Source organism: Diceros bicornis (assembly GCF_020826845.1).
Source record: "Diceros bicornis minor isolate mBicDic1 chromosome 21 unlocalized genomic scaffold, mDicBic1.mat.cur SUPER_21_unloc_1, whole genome shotgun sequence".
Lineage (NCBI taxonomy): Eukaryota > Metazoa > Chordata > Mammalia > Perissodactyla > Rhinocerotidae > Diceros > Diceros bicornis.
Window position 1 is genome coordinate 4,480,833 of NW_026690885.1, and position 5,669 is coordinate 4,486,501.

At 46.3% G+C, this 5,669-nt stretch overlaps 1 long non-coding RNA gene across 2 annotated transcripts; it reads right to left on the bottom strand.

Moving 5' to 3' along the window:
- Positions 1–943: 943 nt before the first annotated feature.
- On the bottom strand, positions 944–5,136 carry LOC131401846 (uncharacterized). 2 transcript variants are annotated; one of them, XR_009218052.1, is made up of 3 exons: positions 4,884–5,136; positions 2,591–2,741; positions 944–1,227 (listed from the first exon to the last, which is right to left on the bottom strand). It is a non-coding gene; the product is annotated as an uncharacterized LOC131401846 (long non-coding RNA). The 2 variants fall into 2 exon arrangements; XR_009218051.1 differs by having other exon boundaries at positions 944–1,243.
- Positions 5,137–5,669: the final 533 nt, after the last annotated feature.

Below are 5,669 nucleotides of genomic sequence, written 5' to 3' on the forward strand. Positions count from 1 at the left end.
GTGGTATGTATTATATACAATGGAATACTACTCAGCCAGAAAAAAAAAAAAAAAAGACAAGATCATCCTGTTTGCAACAACCTGGATGGACCTTGAGGGTATGATGTTAAATGAAATAAGCCAGACAAAGACAAATATGCATGATTTCACTCATATGCAGAAGATAAACATACACAGGGATAAAGAGAACAGATTAGTGGTTACCAGAGGGGATGGGGGCTGGGGGTTGAGTGAAAGAGTTAAAGGGGCACATATGCATGGTGATGGATAAAAGTCAGACTACTTGTGGTGAGCACGATGCAGTCTATACAGAAATTCACAAATAATAATGAACACCTGAAATTACACAATGTTAACACCCTTTATAATTTCAATAAAATAATGAAAAAAAATAATTCATTCTTTTTTATGGTTGAATAGTATTCAATTGTGGGGATATACCACAATTTGTGTATCCGTTCACCAGTAGATGGACATTTGGGTTGTTTTCCGTTTTTGTCTACTATAAATTGGTTGTTATCAACATGTGTGTACAAGTCTGTGTATAGACATACGGGTTTATTTCCCTTGGATGGATTCCTAGGGGAGGAATGGCTGGGTAGACGTACGTAATTATTAAAGACGCATCCAAGCTATTTTTCACCAGCACTCGATGAGAGTTTCAGTGAATTGACATCTTCAACAACACTTGCTATAGTCAGTCTTTTTAATTTTAGCCATTCTCAAGTATGGTGGAATCTCATGATGACTGTCACTTACATTTCCCCAATGACTCATGTTGTGAAGGAGAAGGCAAGCCACACACAGACTGGGAGAAAACATCTGCAAAACATATCCCTAGAAAAGGACGTGTATTTATAATATATAAAGAGCTCTTATAACCCAATAGTAAGAAGACAAGCAACACGTCATGGCTTACCAGCAGACAGCAGATCAGGCCTGTGATGAGCACCAGGATTCCCGCCAAGCAGATGAGGATGAGGGCCCAGACGGGGTGGTCTGGGGAGACAAGTGCTGGGGTGAGCCACCTCCTGTCATCGCCCCAGGGCTCCTGCTGACCCCACTGTGCCTCAACCGTCCTTGACAAGGGTTGGCCAACTTTCCTCATCATCCAAAACCCTGTGCGCATGGTTCTCTTCGATGAGGCACAGCATCAAGATACTCGCCCCCTACCATGGGCTGGGGCTTCCTGCAGGTTTACTAGGCTTCTCAGTCGAGGTGTCATCTCTGTTGGCAGAATATTCTGGAAGTGAATGAAATGGAGAATGCATGTGAATGTGTTTCACTCTTTTTAATAAAACTTTTTAGACACAGAAAAATAAAGGGAGAGTCTCACAAACATCCATCATCTAATTTAACCATGTATATTCCATCCAATTAAAACAATATTTCATCAATGTATAAATTATTAACACTTGCCACCCTTGATTCATCCCATGTTTTCAATGAAATATTAAAGTCAAGTAAACATCATCATGTTTCACCCCATTTTACTTTCCATCTCTAAAAAGTGAGCACACTTTGCTACAAAATCCAAGACCATTATCACAGAACAAGTTTAATAAATTAAACCAAATTCATACCTCTGGGCACAGAGGACTGAATTTGGGGTGGACTATCTTATGACGGCCGGGGGGAGAATGGGTCATCACAGTTGGCAAGCCTATGGGATCTCTCTAAATTTGTAAATTCCCACTCAAAATTGTTCTTCCGTGCCTAGAAACACATTCATCCCCTTCTCCTTTATCTATCTGCTTAATATTCATTTTCTAGGATTAACCTACAATGTAATATCCTGCAGGAAGTCTTCTCTGATTTCCACCTGCAAGTATGAGTTTGTTCACATCAAATAATTGATAATTTTCAATTTTCTATTCTTGTTATTGCCAGCTACAACATAAACTCCAGGAGGGTAGGACACGCAGCACCCAATGGGCATGGGAGGAGGGGTGCAGGTCCCCCTACTTGTACCTCTACCCAGACAACCTCTTAGAGGAGTGCTGTCTGATATGGAGCAGCAACAAGTCTCTTTTTGAATTAAAATTAATTTTAGTTAAATAAAAGAAAAATTCTAGTACCTCAGTAACATTAAAAATCAGTAACAATAAAGACCAGTCACAATACCATCCTTCAAGCACTCAACAGCCACATGCAGCTATGCACTGGACAGCACAGATAGAACATTCCACCACTGCAGAAAGTTCTAGCGCATTGCTGCTCATCTAGAGCGGGACTTGGCAAACTATAGCCTGTGGACCAGAAACCACATCCACCCCCAAACCTGTAAGTCTGCTTCACACACAGCTGGAGGCCCTCACTGACCATCCGGCCAGTGGCTCTCAGTGCAGAGATGAGGAAACAAAAGTCCAGAAAGAGGAGGTGACTAGTTTGAGGTCACAGAGCTGTCTAGGAGAAGGTGAGGGCCTCCCATACTACACTGGTGTCCTTTTCTCTCTCTCAATGGTGGCTAAAGACTGGGGGACTATGCCACCTCCTGCCAGCCTGAGCAAGTTCAATGTTCTCTCAGCCCCAGGCCTCCAGAGTCCCCAGAAAGGCCTCACTTCCTTTCCCAATGACCAGGGAGCCTTACCATCCCCAAGGACACTCTTCCTGTCCAGGGTCAAGTTCTGCAGCTGGGTACCATTCTGGGTCAGCCACAGGAATTCCTCATAGATGGCAACTCTGTCCAGTCTCTGTGCCAAGGCGGCAAGGTACACAGGGAGTCCACTCCAGTGTGGTTACTGTGGGGGACAGACCTGGAAGGGCACAAAGGATAATCAAGGGTGTCTGGAATTCTACCCTGAATCTAGATTCCCTGCTTCTGGGTCCTGTCCAAGAGAACTTTCTGCAATAATGTAAACATTTGTCTGCACTACCAAATACACTCATTATTAGCCTCATGTTGTTATCGAGCACTTAAAATGTGGCTAGTGTGTGTGAGTGAGGAACTGAATTTCTCATGTAATTTCATTTCAAGTAATTAATTTATAAATAAATAACTACAGGGAGAACATTTTTAAAACTTTGGAGTAAGGACTTCTGCAAATGCATAAAAACAATGAGAACACTGGTAAAAATGGTCGAAATCATCTTTTCAGAAGTCTAGAAATTAATCAAAGGCTTGTAAGAATCTGAGGAGGGTTTAGTGAAGACACACGGTGGAATCTTGATACAGGGAGCAAACTTTGTGGCACTATAACTTGCACTATTCCCATCCTGCTCTCACAACATCCTCCATGACTGTGAAAACCGTCAGTCTCAGAACCATGGTGGCTGAGACAACCCGCAGCACAGCAGCCATAGTGGGTGTGGAGCTCTGAAAAGACCCCTCCCCACCCAACTGCAACTAGCTGACCTGCCTGGCAGCTCCCCGAAAACGCCCCATGTTCAGGGCTTGTCGTTACTTGAGTCAGAGCTTGCCCAGGATGGAAAGTCTGTCCCCAAGGCACTTGCTAAAAACAATCAGGGCTAATTGTTTTCTATTGTAGTTGCCAGAGGGAGTGATACCAGGAGAGGCAGGCAAGAGGTGAGCCAACAACTTAGAAGAAAAATTGGGGGAATGAGATGTCCACAGGGGGCTTTGAAAAGCTCCAGTGTATTTGTGGGCCTCTAGAAGGCCACAAGGGCTCAGGGATGTGGCACGCCCAGGACAGACTTGAGAACGTCTGAATCTCTCACCTCTAGTTGGAGGGGTGGCTTAATATCTGAAAACTGATTATGTAATACACCATATTAATAGAAAAACCGCCAATACCACGTAATCTCGGCCATATACATAGAAAAGAATTTCACAAAATACAACACCCTTCATGCCTAAAAAACAAAACACTCAACAAATTAGGAATAGAAAGAAACTTTCTCAACCTATAAATAGCATCGATGAAAAACCCACGGTTAACACCATATTCAATGGTGAAAGACTGAAAATTTCCCCCTAAGACCAGGGACAAGACATTGATGTCTTCCCTCATCTGATATGTTAATCACAGGTACTAGAGGTTCTGATGAGGGCAATTAGGCAAGAAAAAGGAATAAAAGAAACCCAGATTGGAAGGGAAGAGGTAAAACTATTTGTTTTGCACAGGAGAAGATATTGTATATAGAAAAACCTAAAAAATACACCCCCCGACACACACACAATATGTGAATCGTATCCCAAGAGGTGTGTAAATAATTTAAATTGCCCCATGTGGTTAGTGGCTCCACTATTGGAGAGCACAGTTAGACTGCTGATATTTGTTGAAAGTCTCCAGAAGAGGAGGAGGAGGAGGATGCTGGAGGTTGGTGGCCCCAAATGTTAATGCTTTTCTCAACTCCCGAAAACCTATGGAAGGAGATGGTAGGATTAGCTGACAGGGATGTGGGGGAGACTGGGCACCATGTCAGTGACTTCCAGATCAAGGATATGTTACGGGAGCTCAGAGCCATCAGCCACCAACTCAGCCAATGCTTCCAATCTCCTCAACCTACACCAAGTCGGTGACCAGGCAGGAGTGGAATATGTCTCACAGCTGGCTGCATCTGTAGAGCTTGGTGACCTAGAACAAACGCGAGGGAGAGTGGGTGAGAGGTCTCCTGGGGATGCAGGGGGCCACTGGAGCCAGTGAAAGATCACAGATCTTGGGGCAAGGGAGACCTGACTTCAAATCCTGGCTCTGCCCCTAACACATTGTGTGATCTTAGGCACAATACTCCCCTTTCTGAGCTTCAGTTTACCCATGTGAGAAATGGGGAAGGCAGCTAGGACATCACCTCTGGAAACTGAGAGAACCCAGACACGCAGGGAAAGTGAAGGATTGAAACAACCAGGTAACAGACGTAAGTCAGGCGGAGGAATGAGGGTGCCTTCAGGGCAAGGAGAGACGGGACAGGGGAGACCCCACCTGGTCCTGGGTGTCCCTCAGCAGGGCGGCGTACTCCGAGGATGTGGGCTCCGGGTTGCTGAGGTTCCAGCTGATGCTGCGGAAATGCAGCTGGTGTTCTCTCTGCATGCATAAACTCCAGGGTGCAGAGCCTGGAGCCACCGAGAGGAAGAGCAGACACGTGGAGACTCTCAGCTCCCAGCACAGAGGCATGGAGGCCCACGGGGTCAGGGCGGTGGGTGCAGACAGCGTCCACACAGGTGGCTTCCCCATCCTTCTCAGGCCTGGGAAGAGAGGGACGTGGGGACTCTAGAGAGAGGTCCTGAAACCTCTGGGGTGGGGGCCAGAACAGGAAGGAGGAAATGGGAGGACAGGGGGGAGACAGAGAGGGGTGGTCACAAAAGTGGTCATTAGGGGCAAATGCTCAGGGGAGGGTCTTACCTGAGGGAGAACAGTCTGCAACTCAAGGAGAAGAGGCCCAGGCTGCTCTTCTTGAACAAGGATCCAGCTGGGGAGGAAGGAGGAGGAGGATGAGCAGGAGGGACAGGGGTTGGGGGAGGGGCTGGTTGGGATTTAACCCAAAAGGAGCTGCTGGGACCAGGGTCTCCCCAGGCTCTGCAGGACCCTCTCAGTGGAGTGGAACGTGGCTGAGCCGTTGCTCCTGTCTGATGAATACCAGAGGGTGGAGATGGGGAAGGTGACTATGAGGGTCTTCAGGTTGTGCCCCAGAGCTGCAAAACGAGAGGGAGAGCAACGGCCATCACTAAGAGCTGGCCTGAGACCACACCAGAGTCCTGCACTCATTAT